This window comes from Spermophilus citellus (genome assembly GCF_964194105.1).
Source record: "Spermophilus citellus genome assembly, chromosome: 13".
NCBI lineage: Eukaryota > Metazoa > Chordata > Mammalia > Rodentia > Sciuridae > Spermophilus > Spermophilus citellus.
Window position 1 is genome coordinate 57,045,008 of NC_138193.1, and position 19,955 is coordinate 57,064,962.

General features: G+C 39.7%; 1 long non-coding RNA gene across 1 annotated transcript in view; it reads right to left on the reverse strand.

Annotated features, from left to right (window-relative positions):
• Positions 1-18,841, reverse strand: part of LOC308632678 — a 99,513-nt gene extending 80,672 nt beyond the window's left edge. The window contains exons 1-3 of the long non-coding RNA XR_014018632.1: positions 18,757-18,841; positions 13,526-13,681; positions 11,959-12,183 (exon numbers count right to left, since the gene is read on the reverse strand). This is a non-coding gene — a long non-coding RNA (uncharacterized lncRNA). The remainder of the gene's footprint in view (positions 1-11,958; positions 12,184-13,525; positions 13,682-18,756) is intronic.
• Positions 18,842-19,955: the final 1,114 nt, after the last annotated feature.

The following is a 19,955-nucleotide window of genomic DNA, read 5'->3' on the forward strand; positions in this document are numbered from 1 at the left end:
AGGGATATCTGTCCTGGGCTGTGGAGCTGGGAGGGTGCTGTGTGTGGAGGAACTGATAAGTTACCACAGTCCAATAATTGACCCAAGACTAGAAAATACTTTTTGTTTTATTAAGTTATCTAAAAATTCTTTTAACTTTCACATAAAAAATTCTATTTGTGGGGCTGCGGCTGTGGCTCAGGGGTAGGCACTCGCCTAGCATGTGTGAGGCACTGGGTTCGATCCTCAGCAGCATGTAAAAATAAATAAACAAAGGTATTGTGTCCATCTACAACTAAAAAAAGAAATGTAAAAATTCTATTCGTATTTTCAATAAGAGAAATGTGCTTGGTACGCTTTATTACATTTTTGGAATCTTGTTTAATTTGTTTTGATACAACATTTCCAGGATCAGTTCTAAATTTGAGCTCTGGTCAGTTTCTGGCTTGATTGACTATCATTGCTGGAAAAGGAGGGCCCCACATGAGAGAAGCAAAGGGTGATATTCAGTTTTCAAACTGATAGACCAGTTTTGCAAAGACTTTTGTTGAAATGCAACCAGTGAATTTATTCCTCATTGCAGTTGTTCCAACACAGTAGTTAGAAGATGTTACATTTTACATTGTTAACAAGTGAATTTGAATTTTTTTTTCTTTCCAAGATTTTGAAATACTGAGAACACATTCCTCCGTTTCTACCAGAGCTGATAGGGGCTTTGCTTTTTGTTTCAGTGAACTGAGGACCTCACCCATGCTAGGCAAGTGTCTCCACTGAGCTACACACCCAGCCCAGATCTGGGCATTTCTAAAGTGCCCTCTGACTTCATTTTTTACTACATACTTATGTTATGGCATTAACACATAAACTGGGCTCTTCCCATAGCACAGCTTCCTGTTACAAAACAGCCAGTCTCCCTCATTGCTAGAGGTTGACCACAACCTTGCAGAAACAAAAGCCCATGTTTATTGTTCTAAAAATACCTTTTAGGGAGCACACTTAAAAAGGCCACTTGTCATCACAGGTAAAAGGGCAGCATATCCCGAGCCTTTCTTTTTAATCAAAGAAATTTGCTTAACTTGTTCTTAAGGATCCTGCCAACAAGATAATCAACCAATTTCTGTGTGGAATCAACAATGTTTGTGGCCACCACCCAGCTCATGCAGAATATTATTAAGATTCTACTATATATTTATAGCCTCGTTTTTATAAAAGTTACCAAATTGGTGATACCTTATAACTCCTAAGGTAATTGTGGCTACAACAATATTGATGAAAAGCTTGTTTTTAAAATAATGTAGTGAATTTAGTGATAATTAATTTTATCCATGGTGTGACCTCTGTAATCTTACCTCTGAGTGCTCTTTTGCATTTCTTTCAAAGCAACTACTCCATTGGTGATAAGCTTACACAAATTTTCCTAAAAGTTATTGAGTTTAAAAGATTCTCACTGTTGAAAATATATCTGGTTTGTGTGGTCTTTCTTTAGTAACCCCAAAATTGTCTCTTTAGGTGTTTCTTTTTTTATATATACTTTTTATGTTTTTTATTTTTTTTAGATATACATGACAGTAGAGTATATTTTAAAATATATACATGGATCCTAACTTATTCTAATTAGGATCCCATTCTTGTGGTTGTACATGATATGGAGTTACACTGGTCATGTATTCATATATGAACCTTGGAAATTTATGTCTGATTCATTCTACTGTCTTTCCTATTCCCATCCTCCCATCCCTCCCCTTCATTCCTCTTTGTCTAATCCAATGAACTTCTATTCTTCCTCCCCACCCCTTATTGTGTGTTAGCATCCATATATCAGAAAAAACATTCAGCTTTGGTTTTTTGATACTGGATTATTTTATTTAGCATGATAGTCTCCAGTTCCATTCACTTACTAGCAAATGTCATAATTTCATTCTTCTTTAATGATTAATAATATTCCATTGTGTATATATACCACATTTTCTTTACCCGTTCATCTGTTGAAGGACACCTAGGTTGGTTTCATAGCTTAGCTATTGTGAATTGAGCTGCTATAAACATTGATGTGGCCAAGTCACTATAATATGCTGATTTTAAGCCCAAGAAGTGGGATAACTGGGTCAAATTGTGGGTCCACTCCAAGTTTTCTGAGAAATCTCCATACTGCTTTCTAGAATGATTGCACCAATTTGCAGTCCCACCAGCAATGTACCTTTTCCCCCACATCCTCACCAACATACTGTTGCTTGTATTCTTGATAATTGCCATTCTGACTGGAGTGAGATGAAATCTCAGTGTAGTTTTAATTTGCATTTCTTTAATTGCTAGAGATGTTAAACATTTTTTCATATATTTGTGACCATTCATATTTCTTTAGGTGTTTCTTGTTTGATATTTCCAACTATAATTGTGTATTTGTCTATTTCTACTTTGGGTGAATTTCTGTCATATTTGTTTTATCTATTTTGAGACTCTTATTGGTGCATATACATTTAGAATCATTATATCCTCTTAATAAAGCAGCCTCTTTATCACCATGTGATAAAGGTAATTCCCCTTTATAGCTGGTAATGTTCCATGTATTACAGTCTACTTTGTCTGATAATGATACAGCCACACTATCTTTTTTTAAGTTACTATTTGCAAGACATATCTCTTCCCATTTTTTTAGTTTTCACCTATCTGTATCTTTATGTTTAAAGTAAGTTTTTGTGGACAGTACATTGTGAGACCTGCTTTTCTTTCCAATTGATAATCTCTGCCTTTTATTTATGTTTGGATTTAAATCTACTATTAATTAATATGTTTGGATTTAAATCTACCACTGATAATTTGTTCCATCTGTTCTTTGTTCTTTTTTTTTTTCTCTTTTCCTGATTTTTTTGGTTAATTAGTACTTTTTATAATTCTATTTTATCTCTACTACTGGTCTATACCTCTTCTACTTTACATTTGAGTGATTGTCCCATCTTTCCCTGGCAGGGCTTCTCATCCCCTGGAATTAGTTAATCTGATTGATTTGAGATTTCATCTAACAGGCTTAAAAACACTTAATATCTTTTTTATCCCCCTCGCCCACCCCAGTTTTTTTCCTCATTACCTGGAAGAGGGGGAAACAATGAGTTCATGCAGTTTTCTGTATCCTAAAAAGAAGGAAACTTTTCATAGTATTTCTTTACTGAAATAGGTGTTAGTAGTTACCATAAGCTAAAACTTGTTAGACTTATCTACACTTCCATCCAACTGTATAAAACTACACAAAACACCTCTCACACTGAGTAATTCTTGTTAAAAGTTCTTGCTTCAAATACAAAGCAAGGTTTTCTAAGCACCATTGAATAATTTTCTTCAAATTTTTTTGTTTTCTTTTGTTTTGTTTTAGGGGTGCCAAGGATTGAACCCAGAGATGCTCAACCACTAAGCTACATTCCCAGACCTTTTTTATTTTTTATTTTGAGACAGGGTCTCGCTAAGTTGCTTAAGTTGCTCACTGAGTTGCTGAGACTGGCCTTGAACTTGAGATCCTCCTGCCTCAGCCTCCCCAGCCGCAAAATTATTTTTCTGACAAACGAATGTGTCTTAGTTTGGGCCAAAGTTTTCTGTTTGTGTCAGCCAAGTAGTCAGGAAATTCTTGCTAGCATAAAAAATTATGGTTTGAATGTGAGGTATACCCCAAAGGCTCTCATGTGAGACAAGGCAAAAAGGTTCAGAGAATAAATGTTTGTGTTACCCAATCAGTGAATTAATTGCCTGATGGAATTAATTGAATGGTAACTGAAGACAGGTGGTGTTTGGCTAGAGGAGGTGGAACATTGGGAGCATGGCTCCTCTCCCCCGCCTCTACCCCCCCTCTCTCTCCCCCCCGCCTCTACCCCCCCTCTCTCTCCCCCCTCTCTCTCCCCCCCCTCTCTCTCCCCCCTCCTCTCTCTCCCCCCTCCTCTCTCTCCCCCCTCCTCTCTCTCCCCCCTCCTCTCTCTCCCCCCTCCTCTCTCTCCCCACTCCTCTCTCCCCACTCCTCTCTCCCCACTCCTCTCTCCCCCACTCCTCTCTCCCCTCCCCCCTCCCTCCCTCCCCTCCCCCCTCCCTCCCTCCCCTCCCCCCTCCCTCCCCTCCCCCCTCCCCCCTCCCTCCCCTCCCCCTCCCTCCCTCCCCTCCCCCCTCCCTCCCCTCCCCCCTCCCTCTCTCCCCTCCCCCCTCCTCCTTTCTCTCTCTTCTTCTCTGAAACCTTAAGCCCTCAAACTTTTCCTCCTCTACAATTGTCTGGTAGGTCTTTTAGTCACAGCAGCAAAGAAGCTGACTGAAACAATCAGTAAGTATCTGACCAACAACCTATGGCTTTTCTTCTTTTGCTTACATAAAAAACATCAAAAGAGACTGAAGCATGTCTTAAGTTTAATAAAATTTCCTAAAAACAGGTTTGATTTTTCATGACTGTAAACATTGTTGAAAAATTATGAAGTCCCGTCTTCCTGTTCTGGGAGCTTAGCTTTTAAATACCTTGCTAATTGTTTAGCCATTAGCTAATCTCTCCACATGACATAAATTTAGAGGGAGGGTCATCTTAAAGATTGTTGGGGGTAGTCAGGTGCAGTGGCACGCTCCTATAATCAAATCACAACGACTTGGGAGGCTGAGGCAGGAAGATGGCAAGTTTGAACCAGCCTCAGAAATTTAGCAAGGCCCTAAGCAACTTAGCAAGACCCTGTCTCAAAAAAATAAAAAGAAAAAAATAAAAAGAAACTGGGGACATGGCTCAGTGATTAAGCACTCCTGGGTTTAATCCCTGGTGCCCCCCCAAAAAAATTTTGTTTTAATCTAAACAACAAATGGGGGTGGGTGCAGGGAGGTGCTGGAGATGTAGCTCAGGGATAAACCTCGTGGGTTCAATTCCCAGTTACACACACACACACACACACACACACACACACAAATGTGGGGGATAAATCACTATTTCAAAGAGTCTTCTTTATCAACTTTCTCCCTGTCTTACCAATTCTCTTCCTACCTGATTGGATTGTCACTGGTTTTTCTGGGCAACATGACTGCCTGGTGCAGCTCATTCTGGATGTGGAAGTATGTGCCATTTTTTGTGGTTTTCTTGTATTAACATTTCAGTATTGTTTTCAATCCTTGACTCCTTTAAGCCATTTATTCACTTTAAGAATGATTTTGCAATCCATAAACCCACTGAATTTATTGCAGTTTGTTTCAGAATGCTAAAAATCAATGAACTAAAGCCTGAGAATGCCTCTGTTAGCTTTCCATGTGGTTGGAACCCCCACTCTGCCCTTCAGGATACCTCACGTACCAGGCGCGAAGGCGCCAGTTTCCATTTAATATATGTAAGTCATCTCTTTCTTATTTCTTGGATTGGAAAATAAACAAATAGAAGTCTTAGGATGTTGTTCCCACTCTTAATGGGTCACCCTTGGGGAATTGCCTATACCACTTTGAAGAATATTAGTGTGAGGGTTTCACAAATAGTAAGTCCTTTATTAATGCAAATTCTCTTTCTTTGGGGGAGAGAGAAAGAAAATGTTTGAACAAAAATACTTGGGATGTGATCTACTCCTCAGCTCCCCAGTGAATCCCAGAGATTTATCTGAATAGACTTGGGACTCAGGAAAGAACAAGGAAAGGGACCTAGCCAGCGAGACACTGGAGAACTCCCAAGGCTGGTCAATGCCATGTTAGACCAGTGCTAAAGCCCAAAGGATACATCAGTGAGTCACTGCACTGGGCTCCTCACAAGGCCATAAGCCAGAGATGATCATCACAGAAACAGCTCAGTCAGATATTCCCAAAGGCAGACTCTCCAGAAAAGGAGAGCAGATGAGAGCCCAGGCTTCCACCCAAGCAATCTGACCTGAGCAGCAGCTGCTTCAGCCAACGGGATCCTACGGGTCCCATGCAAGCAGAGGCATCTCTCAGCCTCCCAGCAACATACAGCATCCTTTACCTACTGATCTAAGTGTTCTCTTAAAAACTAAGATGGCAACCCTGCAGCCAAAGCCACCATCTAGAAGCTTCTGCATCCCAAAACATGGCAGTGAATTTTGCTTATCTTGCCTGCAACTTCTGAGATCTGGACAAACCCATGGGCTGCCACCTCCTTCTCCAACCCCCTCCCTACAGAGGGCATGGAACCCACCCCTGTGGTTCCTCTGAGGGTCAGCCTGACAGAGAGTCTCTGTGCCTACACAGGAAAGCTCTGTGTGTCCTGCTGCTGGCCCATGTCCTCTGATAAAGCCACACAGGAAAAACCTCTTTGAGGCAACAAACATCACTAGCAGAGCAATTATAAGTCCGTAGCAGTCCTGTGATGGTAAGTCTGGCTCCTCCATTCAGCCCACTTCAGAAGCACAACTTAAATAACGGCTTTCATGTTTGACTCTGAAGTGAGCCAAGGTCTGGAAGCTCCTGCATTCTAAGATGTGGCTTTCCTCCTGTTTTCAATGTTCTCCTTTGACTAACCCTAAACCAAGCTAGCAATCAACAAAAATTTATCGAGCACTTACTATTTCATTTCTTTGCAACAGGTTTTTTTAATATGCTTGCTTAGACCCACACACCTTATATTTCAAATGAAAAAATAAGGTAGAAATAGAGGCAGAGGTCTCCAGAAGTAGGGGAGGCTATACTTACATTTTTGTTTTGAAGTGACAAAACTGAGAAACAAAAGGTTCATTAGCTTTCCCAAGAGTTTCCAACTAGACCCAGTTAACAAAAGCATTAGAAGTTTTGAATCTTGGACATTTAGAGTGGAAATGAACTTCACAGAATGTTTTAATCTAGCCAGACTTCAACATAAGTTTGCTGCTAACTGGGTCTTTCCCCAAGATATGCTGATTCAAAGTACTCAGTAAGGTCCAGAGATCTGCCTCCCCCTTTTCACCCCTGCCTCCCACACACAGGTAATCTGATGCAGATGGTACACTCTTTGAGAAACATTGGCCTAGTTCAAATTGCCAACCAAATTTGCAGGAGTTCATGCCACCTGAGCCCAAGCAAGCACTGTGAGAGAACAATACAAACTCTCTTCCTGAGAGGTTAGCATATGTTGGGTAACTCTTACTGGTAGAAAATTCTTCCTGATCCCAGAGAGACATGGCTCAAGGGACCTTAGGTGATGACGGTGTAGTGTAAGGCCACATGCAGAAGCAGGGATGCAGGGCTTTTACAGCAGGACTCCAAGTCTGGGTTGCAGGGTCACCCATGGAGAACTGAATTGTCATTTACTTCAAATAAGCATTCCCTAAGACCCAGTAACCTACCTGACTACCCTTAGAAGCAAACCTTCATTCTTCCCAATAGACAGCAAATCTGCTTGGGTCAATCCATCATCAGACAACTAGAGTCCCCTATTTGATCAGCCTATAGCCCACAGACCTCCCTACTGCAAGGATATACTCAGTGGACCACCTCCAGCTGCTGCACCTTGGGGATCTCTGCAGCATTCACAAGTCATATGCTATGAGGGCTCCTCCCCCTCACTGACTGAGCACAGCAAGAGAATTAGAGCTAGGCCATTTTTTACTAACAAAGGACTCTTTTGGCAGACAACCTTGTATGAAGACTCCCTATCCACCCTGCTGAGATTTTCCCAGACGTGCACTGAAATTGGAGGCTCTTCCTGCAAAATTCCTCTCCCCCATTCTCCTTTCACTAGGGTCAAACCAGCTTCGTGGGCTGAAGGATCTCCCCAGGTCTACCTGTTTCCCCCAATGCATCTGTTGCATGTTTAATTCCACCTTGGCATCTTCTTTCTGAAGAGCCCAACTCACATACCTGATGTGCAATGGATTCCTCTATGTTCATCCTCTATATCCAACCTTGGTCTAGTTTAGTGGCAGAGGTCACAACCCTAAGTATAACCATGTGGAAAAAAATTAATTCCTGGAGTTAGAAGTGAAATTAACTCCTTCCCTGAGAAGAAGGCTGTAGATATAATAAGCACTTAGAGCTTCATAGAAGATCCAGTAAGGTTGAGTAGATAATTATATACATTCTGCATCATGGCTGTACCATTTTTCTTTCCCACTGGCAGTGTACAAGAGTTTTAATTTCCCCATTTGGTATCTTTTGTTACTTTTTAAAAAAAATAATAACCATCCTTACAGGTATGAGGTAGTCATTCATGTGATTTTGATTTGCTTCTCTAAACAGTAAACATCTTTTCATAAACCGGTTGGCTTTTTCTATATCTTCTTTGGAGAAGTGTGCATTTAAGCCTTTATCCCAATTTTAAATCAGGTTCCTAGAGGGTTTTGCTACTAAGTTGTAAATTCTATGAGAAAACCTAAAGTAGGATATATGGATAGAGAGCAATAGGGGTGGATAGTTATCTTAAATAGAATGGTCAGGGAAGTTTATTAACAAACTCTTAAGACCTGAATAAAGTAAATTGGGAGAGGGAGACCTGAGGTGACATGGAGGAAACTGTTCCACAGAGGAAAAAAAAACTAGCATGTACAAAGACCCTAAGGCAGGAACAAATGTGGGTTTGAAGAAAGTAATTGGTTAGAGTGCCTATAAGGGAAGGAGATGAGGTCAGAGACTGGGTAGGATAGGACCAAGAAGACCAGCAAAATGTGGTCAGGATATTGGATCTTATTCCAAAAGTGATGGGAAACCACAGGAGAGTTGTGATCAGGGGAAGAACATACATTTAAAAGTGGATTTTACATTTTTAAAGATATTTTATTAGTTATTGATGAACCTTTATTTATTTGTTTACACGTGGTGCTGAGAATCGAACCCAGTGCCTCACACATGCAAGGCAAGCACTATACCACTGAGCCACAACTCCAGCCCGGATTTTACATTTTTTAAAGCAAATTCTTAGTTAATATGTGGAGAATTGACCACAGAGGAGCAAGGATATTAGAAGAGAGGCCAGTTTGGAGGCTCTTCTATTGTCTAGCAAAAATTGTCAATTGAACCAAGATGGTATTGGCAGAAGTGGTGAGAAATGGTGAGGTTGAGGGTAAATACTGTAAAGCTACAGCCAGCAAAACTTGCTAAAGTTTTGAGTATGAAATATGAGGAAAAGAAAGGAATCAAGATGGTTAACTGGCATGAGCAACTGTGTGAATGACGTAGTCATTTCTGAATATGGGAATAACCAAGGAATGAATGGGTTGGGGGAGCAGTTTTAGATGTTAAGTTTGAGCTGTCTTCAGCTGTTGAGTAGATAATTATATACATGAGTCTGTTCTTCAGGACAGAGGTTAGGACGAAAGTATAAATTTGGAAGTTGTCAACACAAAGATGGCATTTAAGACCCTGGGAATAGTGAGGTCACCCTGGGGGTAAATGGAGAAACAGCTCAAGAACTGAATCCCAGGCTTTCCAAAATCTAGAAGTCTGAAAGATGGGGAGCCAGCAAAGGAGACAGAGAAGGAGCTTCCAGCAAGGAAGAAGGAAAGCCAGAAGAGGGTTTTGCCAAGAATAGGAACTGTTTCAAGAAGAGGAGAAGGGTTGACTGTATCCAAGATGCCAGGAAGATAAGACAAATGTAACTTAAAATTAAATTTAGGATTTGGCAAGGTGAAAATCATTGGTGATCTTGGGAGGAGTTCTTTCAATGAAGTCTAGAGATAAAAGTCTGGTTAGAATTGACTGGAGTGAAAATGTAAAGTGAGACAATAAAAACAACTCTTTGAGACATTGCATTAAAAGGTGAGTAGAAAGGGGGCAAAAGCGAGGGGGATTTGAAGACTATGAAAGGTTTGTTGAATATGGAAGATTTTCTGGTGCACTTATTCACTCGTGGGAGTAATCCTGTAGAGAAGGTAACATTTTAATGACAGAGGAGATGAACAATTATGGTAGGCCACAGGGGATGTGATCCAGAGTGTGGGTGACATTGACGTTAGACAGGAGGAGGGAATAGTTCTTCTCCTGTACTGGAAGCAGAAACAGAGTATGTAGAAAGTGAGTGACCAAAATACATGTCACCTAGTCAATGTGATGGTGGGAAGATGAGCTGTTGTTCTTTTTCCTCAATGAAAATAAGAGACAAGGAGGCCGTTTGTGAATAAGAAAGAGGGTATGCGTAGCTTAGAGAGATGGTGAGTGATGTATGCAAAAGTTCTCTTGGCAATCAGGTGAATGGATTTAAAAAGAAAATTATTTCAGTACTTCTGGACAACAAGATCTAATAGATCCCTTGAGGACTGTGGTCATATAGGTAAAATAAGGACAGTCGGCATGGCTGTGGGGTTTTCCTTCAGGTACATCTGCTGCTTAGGAGCAGAGTAGTTGGAGAAATGAGTTTATCGAGGGTTGCAGCATCACCTGTGGAGTAAAAGGGAGTGAGTGACTGCAGTACAAGGCAATTGTGCTTGCCAGGGAAATGACTATAATGATGGACCTTGGAGTATATGTTCAATAAGAAAATAAAAAGTCATTACAGTCGTGAGGAGAGTAGACAGTGTAAAAGGCCTGTCAATATTTTAGAGGTTGCAGTTGAATTGAAAAATACTTGGTATAATTGGGTAAATGATCTGGAAAAACAAGTGGTGGTAACCACAGAACAGAATGCTGATAATTTGGGGAGTGGTCCGGTCATTTGAACAATGAGATGTAGCAAGGATGATAGGGAAGCGGTGAGGCAGTTTAAGTCAAGGGTCTGAGAGGCCAGGGGTAGGATGAATTAACTATATTGACATTGACATCACTGAGAATGCTGACAAGAGTAGTGGTAGAGAGAAAGATGGTGAGCTAGCTGATAAAAATCTTAATAAAGAAGAGGGAATGGCTGAGGGTTTGTAGGTGACTTTAAGAAGGCAGGCAGTAGCCTGTGAGTAGAACCTGATGGTCCATGTGTCACAGAAACTAAGGATTTTTCAGAAAAAGGAAGGAGAAACTGGCTGGAGTTGGCACAAGGAACAAGAAGGATATCTACCCAGGGTCTGTGCCCTGTGTCATTTGCCTTAAGAAAGGATCAAATGGAACACTGTACAGATAAGACAGCCAAGTTTTCATTAAGCAAGGTCCAGTTCCACAGAAGGAAGAGGTTGAGGACATAATCAATTTTTCTGGTAATCAAGAGTTCTGTAGGGCATGGTAGGAGGACTAGGGGCAGAGAGGCGTGGGAGATTAGTCAGACCAGGGAATATGCAGAGCTGCCTTAAGGAGTTGTGCCAGGTGTGGTAGCTCATGCCTGTAATCCCAGCAACTCAGGAGGCTGAGGCAGGAGGATCCCAAGTTCAAAGCCAGCCTTAACAACTTAGCAAGGCCCTGAGCAACTTGGTAAAACCCTATCTCAAAAAAAAAAAAAAGATTAAAGGGGTGGGGATGTGGCTCAGTGGTTAAGCTCCCCTGGGTTCAGTTCCCAGTACCAAAAATAAAAAATAAAAATAGATAAAAGAAGAAGAAGAAGAGTTTTCTGGATGATACCCCAAGAGTCTAAACAGAAAGGCAAAGCTCATGGGATGGGTCTTATTATGTCTGAAGGAAAGTGTGTCTCTATCTTAGGACTGGTCTTTTAATAAACTCTATAATAGTGAAGCAGGCTTGTTGAGCAGCAGGAAATAGTTATTTTCCCACTTAGCAGAAGCACATAGAACTCAGTTGACCTCCCTCAAATCATTTTATTCAATAACACTTTTGCCCCAAGCTCTAACTGATCTCTTGGTGAACTCAACTGTGTACAGCTATCAGCCTCCCTTGGCTGAAGTCCCAACTCTCAACCCCATCTGCCTCTGGATCCTTTCTCCTCAAGGCCTCCAGTTCCTTTGGCGCTTACCTTTTATGGCCTTGAGGAGACACCAGTTCTCTTAAGACCAAATGGAACTGACCCCCTTCCAGTCTTCCCAAGTTCCCAGGCTGGCAGCAGCTGCTGGAACATCTTTGCACACAGAACCAACAGGAGAATACCAAGCCTCATGCAAAAACAGGCCCAGGCCCTTGGAGGAAGACCCAGGAAATGTACTTGTGCATGGTTGCCATGTGAGTGGAGATGTCTGAGAGAGGGAATCTTGAACATACCATAGTAGATGAAAGGAGTCCTCTTGGTTTGTACACTTAAAATCTAGGCCCTTGTACAAAATACAGCATCCCAGTGCGAGGACAGAAGGTTACATCACAGCTGCTCTGCTGCATCAGTTCAGCCTTAGATTGTAAGCTGCAGGTATCTCAATAGTAGGTAACTCAAGCAGGCGAGAAAAATCCATCCCTTTATTTTTTGTAACTCAGTTTCTGGCTCTAGGTCCCCTTCCCAATGGGATGGAAAAAAAAAAGTAACTTGATTATCCTTGGTGCTTCCTCCCTAGGGTTATATAAGACTATCAGGATCAGGCATCAGCCATGTGTCCCCACAGGCTTTCTCTAAAAGGTTTCCATGGCTCTTTGGACCTAGAGACTTCCTACTGGGACTGTGTCACATGCCGAGCAAAGAATTATTATTTTTTTTTTTTTTGCAGCCACCAAAAGGCTCATGTGCCTAGAGTCCCCACATATCCATTTTCTGGGGTCTGACCATCTCCCAGTTATACTCTCTGAGGCAGGACCCAACTCCAACTGCTCTCTCCTTTCTTCTCCCCTATCAGTTTTGGAAACATCTCGAGTTTGGGGGAAGATCCCAATCTCCCCTGACTGTGCTCTGAATTCATGTTCTCCCTTCCAGCTCCTCCTCACTGAGCTTTCCTAAAGGATTAGGCTTTCTGAAATACTAGACTAGATGTAGAGCAAGGAAAGGGGAATACCCAGGGTGAAAATGTTGATATCCAAAAAGAGCCAGCTACTGCTTGTATTGAACTCAATGTCATCAAAATCCCTCACATACTTTAAAGGGTGCTGCTGTGTAGACTTATCCCCCCCCACATCTTACTGTTTGTTTGTTTGCTTGCTTTTAATGAAGTCCATGACTTAACATTTTATCCTATTAAATTGTAATCTGTTAGTTTCTGTAAATTACTATGCAGATGGATTATAAGCTTGACTCCATGACCCAACATAATATAAAAACTATCATTCTATTGTCTCTATTCTAAAATGCAGATTTTTTAACACTTTAATGCTATGCAAATTGAAATATAACTCACATGTCCAAAGAAACTTAACCAGCCACCAGGCAAAGAAACAAATTAAAATGCTATTGTTACTAGCTGTGCATGTGAGAAATTATGTATGCATAGATATATCTGTTCATTTGACTCTTGTTTCTGTTGAATATTTATATTCACTTTTTTAACTTAAGTCTATATCCCTAATTACCAATTAAAATGCCTTTGGAAAGGATTATATTATGATGAAAAATTAAAACAGAAAGTTTTGTTACACAGAAGGGTTCCTGTCACATACAAAGCAGCTCCGTTAAATAATCCTCAAGAATAGATTCTAGAATCTTCAAAGCTAGGAGAGATTAGAGTGACCAATTCAAGCCCATTGTGAAGAATTATTCATGAGAAACTGAACATCCATGTGTCAAAAGCTGACTCCAAGCTGACATTCAAAGACACTTTCAATTTCCAATAATATTAATTCAACAAAACGGAGAGTCTAAGCTAATCAATTTAACTAATAGGCATATATTTTTGTTGTGCCTCACATTTACCTTCATTTTCAGAGTCCAAGATCTCCATTCATGAAGGACAACCAACACCACGTAGGGGTACATTCTCTTTGGCAAACAATATAGTGGCCCCATCCCATGTCAAAGATCAATAGTGACTCCATTCTTCAACTCAGCTTCTAGGAGGGTTCTTCCTTTCTAAGAAAAAGATAGAGAAATGGCCCTTCTTGATCTCTAGACATGCTGTATCTGCATGCAAAGTCAGGACTGCTCCATCTACCTGCCAGAGCCTGTTCTGAAGAGTGATGAATACAAGCTGGGACTTTGATGACATGGTTGAAAGGCTGAATTAGCCAGCCCTGAAACCCGTTTGATCTCAAAACTTTTAAGTCTGTTAGATGATAGATTTCCTGATTGCTTCAACCTGGGGGTGTTAAGAGGCCAGTCTGTCACTGCAATTATTATCAATGGCTAAAAGTGGTTTAAAAGGATTATCTAATTTTGAATGTAATGTCTTGGTTTGGTTTTCACAAATCTATCATGAGATTGATGATGTCAAGTAGATACAGCATATTAGAGGTGCTGCCCAGAGGGAGAAGATGCATTTTGGAAAAATGTCAATTCCCTTAAGTTATTTGGAAGAATCGAAAGTTACATAACAAGGTAAAGAAAATATTTTTAATATAGATGGCAGTCAATATAGAGAATTTTGTTACAGTTGATAAGAGAAAAATGGAAAGGAACCAACAAAGTGAACTTGCAACTGACAGAAGAAAAATGTGCAAATACTCAATGATAAAAATTTATTGTACTGTTATATGTAACTAATTAAAACAAAACAAAAAACTTCTACCTCACAAATGATGAAAGATGCATTTCAGAGCCATGACCAGGATTGATATGCATTAATGTTGCTAATAAACCCACATTCCCTGGGAAAGTGCTCAGTACCCAAAGCCCTCTCAGGCCTCCACCCTACAGTAGGATACCCCTACTGTTCCCCACTGTAGCCCTGCAGCTCTTTGGACCATTCCCATGATCCAGTAACTAAAGGGTTTTTGCCTCACCAGCAGGGATTCCCCAGGTCCCTGCATCTCTGTTATGTCTGGCATCTGTTCCTGGTTATTGGGAATACTAACAAAGAAAGTGTAATTTGGTGTAACTTTCCTAGAGGGAAATTTAGTGCCAAAATAAAAACTATAAACTAGATATTTTCTTTGGCTCAGCAATTTCACTTCCAGGAATTTATCCTGAGGGAAGAGACAGATGCAAGGTAAGAATCAACCCAGGAGAAGATCAACCTCTCCAAAAACTGAAGAAATGTTTATTAGTATGACGGGAGACGCTACTTTAAATTACTAGAAGTGTGACTGGACACAATTTCCTGAAGAACTTAACTCATTGTTAAAAAGTGCAATTTCATATATGAAAAAATGTGCAATATCTCTAGCAATTAGAGAAATGCAAATCAAAACTACTCTAAGATTTCATTTCACTCCAGTCAGAATAGCAGATATTAAGAATACAAATAACAATAATTGTTGGTGAGGATGTGGGAAAAAATTTGGCACACTCATACATTACTGGTAAGATTACAAAATGATGCAGCCAATATGGAAAGCAGTATGGAGATTCCTTGGAAAACTGGGAATGGAACCACCATTTGACCTAGCTATCCCTCTCCTCAGTCTATACCCAAAGAACTTAAAAACAGCATACTACAGGGACACAGCCACATCAATGTTTATAGCAGCATAATTCACAATAACTAAACTGTGGAACCAACCTAGATGCCCATCAGTAGATGAATATATAAAGAAAATGTGGTATATATACACAATGGAATATTACTTATCAATAAAAGAGAATAAAATCATGGCATTTGTAGGTAAATGGATAGAGCTGGAGAATATAATGAAGGTAGCCAATCCCAAAAAAAACAAATGCCAAATGTTTTCTCTGACATAAGGAGGCTCATTCATAGTGGCGTTGGGAGGGGGAGCATGGGAATATTAGATGAACCCTAGATAGAGAAAAGGGGAGGAAGGAGATGGGAAGGGGTAAGGGGGTAAAAAAGATGTGGAATTAAATGGATATCATTACCCTAAGTACATGTATGAAGACACGAATGGTGTGACTCTACTTTCTATACAACCAGGGATATGAAAAATTGTGCCCTATATGTGTAATATGAATTATATGTGTAATGCATTCTGTTGTCATATATTAACAGATGAGAATTAAAAAATTTTAAAGTACAATTTCAACTATAATCTCTAGGAAATCATGATGAATGTAGTAAAATTTTTACCTACAAGATTATTACCAAAATATTTACAACAGAAGAAAACTGGCAACTACTTATGTGTCCATCAATAGGGATATGGTTGAATAAATTATAGTACATCAGTGGCATTCTATGAAATCATTAAAAATTTTCAGAGATAATAAAAAATACCACAGACAAAATGTTCCTGTTGTTTTTTAAATGAATTAGCAGATTATAAAATAGTATACAGTTCTATTTTTATAAAACAAATATTGGTTTATGCATATGAATACAGATTTTTAATGAAATTATTCCGGGCATATGGTAAGAATTTTTCAATATTAGTCATTTTTAAGTTTTAATAAAGAGGTTTATTTTTTCTTTTTTTAATTTGTTCTAATTTAATTTGCTCCACCCATTTACTCCACCCATATACATGACAGTAGAATGATTTTGCCACATCAAATATAAATGGAGTATAACTTCTCATTCTTCTGGTTGTATATGATGTAGAGCAAACTGTAATCATATATGCACATAGGGTAATAATGTCTGATTTAATTTACTATCCTTCTTACCCCCGAACCTGCTCCATTCCCTTCACTACTCTCTATCTAACCCAAAGTATCTATTTTTCCCCTGCACCACCATCCCAGTTTTATTGTGAGTTAGCATCCGCATATCAGAAAACATTGGAACTTTGGTTTTTGGATTGGCTTATTTTGCTTAGCATGATATTCTCCAGCTCCACCCATTTACTGGTAAATGCCATAATTTCATTCTTTTTTAAGGCTGAGTAATATTTCATTGTATATGTATATGCATATGTATATGTACCACATTTTCTTTATCCATTCATCTGTCGAAGGGCACTTAGGTTGGTTCCAGAGTTTAGCTATTTTGAGTTGAGCTGCTATAAACACTGATGTGACTGTGTCACTGTAGCATGCTGATTTTAAGTCCTTTGTAAATAAACAGAGGAGTGGGATAACTGGATCAAATGGTGACTACGTTCCAACTTTTCTAATGAATCTCTATACAGCTTCCCAGAATGGTTGCACCAATTTGCAGTCCCACCAGAAATGTAGGAGTGTACCTTTTTAGCCACATCCTCACCAACATTTATTGTTGCTTATATTCTAGATAAATGCCATTCTTATTTGAATGAGATGAAATCTTAAAGTAGTTTTGATTTGCATTTCTCTAATTGCTAGAGATGTTGAACATTTTTTCATATATTTATTGATCAATTGTATTTCTTCATCTGTGAAGTGTCTGTTCAGTTCTTTAGCCCACTTATCAATTGGGTTATTTGGGGTTTTTTAGTGTTTCTTACACTCTTCATACATCCTGGAGATTATTGCTCTATCTTAGGTGCATGTGGTAATGATTTTTTTCCCATTCTATAGGCTCTCTGTTCAAGTTCCTTTTTTAAATATTTTTTAGTTGTAGGTGGACACGATTCCTTTATTTTATTTTTGTGTGGTGCTGAGGATCGAACCCAATGTATGTTTTTGTGCCAAAAACATACATTGGAGAAATGATAGCCTCTTCAACAAATGTTGCTGGGAAAATTGGAAATCCATATGTGGCAAAATGAAATTAAACCCCTAGCTGTCATCTGGCACAAAAATCAACTCCAAGTGGATCAAAGGACACGTTACTATGCGAGCACTCTACCACTGAGCCACAACCCCAGCCCCTCTCTGTTCAAGTTCTTGATTGTTTCCTTTGCTATGAAGGAGCTTTTTAGTTTGAATCCTTCCCAATTATTTATTCTTGATTTTACTTCTTGCACTTTAGGGGTCTTGTTAAGGAAGTCCATTTCTAAGCCGACATGGTGAAGTCTTAGGCCTACTTTTTCTTCTATTAGGCACAGGGTCTCTGTTCTAGTGCCACTTGGAGTTGATTTTTGTGCCAGGTGACAGATATGGGTTTAATTTCATTTTTCCACATATGGATTTCCAATTTTCCCAGCAACACTTGTCGAAGAGGCTATCTTTTCTCCAATGTATGTTTTTGGCACAAAAGAGGTCTATTTTGGCTCATGGTTCTAGGTCCAAGGTCAAAAGGCCACATCTAGTGATGGACTTCTTGCTGGTAGAATTCTGACAGCCATTATTTTTTAATCCTCACTTTCATCCTATAAGGGAGGCACACTATTATTACCTCCAATTTCATATGTAGAATCTGAGACAAAAGATGAAGTTACTTGTCCAAGTTCACATAGCTCATTGAAGAGTTAACATATGTGATGCCTGGAGGAAAATGACGGGGACATAGTAAAACTCCATTACTTTTTAGATTTTATTTGGATCCTATGAAAACCAACTCAGATTTAACTGGGTATTATCTTTTCCTGGGAACTTATGAAATGTTTAAAAACGGAAAGAAATAAAAAAGAGTATCCCTACTCTTGACCATGGAGAAACCCACTAATAGTTCCTTGCTATTGCTGGTCCTTATATCCTCTCTCAGCTCTCCCCAGTGGCATGATGACTTTATTTTTCAGCCTTCAGGACAACCTGTTGAGAATCATCCTAGGTGGCCCAGAGCCCGGCACTGGCCAACACCAGTGGACGGGACATTTTGTTCTCACATTCCTGGCATCTGATCCAGAACCCAACGCTGCTTGTGATAGAAAGTTTACTTTTCCCACCGAATCCAAGCTAAATGAAAACCCACCCACTGGTGTTTCTTTACATACACTGATGCCCTTTCTAGAATATTCCTTGAGAATGGAATTTAAGAAGTTTCTCAGCCATCAAACATCTCCTTCACATTTAGAAAGTGAATGTGGATGAATTAAATAGAAGGGCAATTAGAAAGACTCAAATGAAAGAAACCAAATTAGAATATATAAGGGGTGAAGACTTACTTACTGGACTCTAAACAGTTACTTAATTTCATAGTGGAGGTCTTAAAAGTGGAAGATGTGGGGAGAGACACTTAGAAACCTTGGATGTTTCATGTGGATACTGAGTTTCTTCAAACAGGACTATACCTGAAACTTTCTCAGAGGTTGTCCAGGAATGCGCACCTCCCACCTTCACACTCTGCAGATGAAGCAGTGTCTTGCTAGCATGCTGCTCCAGGTTTCCCCTGTGCTCGGGAGGAAAGTACAAACTGAGTACACAGCTCAGTGTTACCGCATTATATGCTTGATATGCATGAAGCACTGAGTTCTATCCCCAGCATTAAAATAAATAAATAAATGAATAAGAAAATTACACAGAGTTAGGCAAATCAGTAGGTATATCTGCACTTATGCAAAGTAATGAATAACATATATATATAACTTAATTCATTGTAAGCCATTCCAGCTCAAAGATTTTAATAAGCTTGATGACAACAATTGGGACACCTCCACCTAGACATTCACCTGACCTTCATTAGCTTCCTTTCCGGTTTACAGCTTTATGGGGTGTTTAATGTGTCTCTTCAAATGACATTCTTCTCCCTGGGAGCTGTCAGTGGTCACCTCCCAGGGACCCCCTCACCATCCTTGAGGGAGCATCATGGCTATTCTTTAAGCCTCATTAGGAAAGAGAATGATCTCTCACTGCTTTTAGCCACTGTTTCCCTCCCATCCTAATCCTAAGGAGGCTCTAGATAGAATGTCTGATCACAGTTCTTGCTACAGTGACCTCAGTTCTTTGGAGAAAATATGCCCCTCAAAAAGCTAAAAGCTAAGACTTACCTTGTCTAACAATCACTTGCCTGGTGTTCTTAAGCACCTTTTGTTCAGGAGGAAAGTGACAATGATAGTGTCCCCCTCCCCTTACACTTGGCTTGATACTAATTGTCTAGCACACATGCTTTACCACTGAACTACATCCCTAGCCCTTTTTTAATTTTATTTTGAGACAGAGTTTCATTCAGTTGCTAAGGCTAGCTGTGAGGAGATGCCACTCATCTCTTGGAGCAGGGAGCTGGCAGCCAAATCAACCCATCACTTTTTTTTTCCTTTTTTTTTAACTGTATAATGCACAAGCTCTAAGAACAATTTTTACATTTTTTTAATGATGTAAGGAAAAAAAATCAAAAAACTTTATGATATATGAAATTCAAATTTCTGTGTCCATGCGTGACATTTTTGGGATACAGTCATGTACATTCAAGTATTATCTGTGGCTACTTTCAAGCTAAGTAGCAGAGATAAATAAGTGTGACAGAAGCCAAATGACCCACTAAAACCAATAT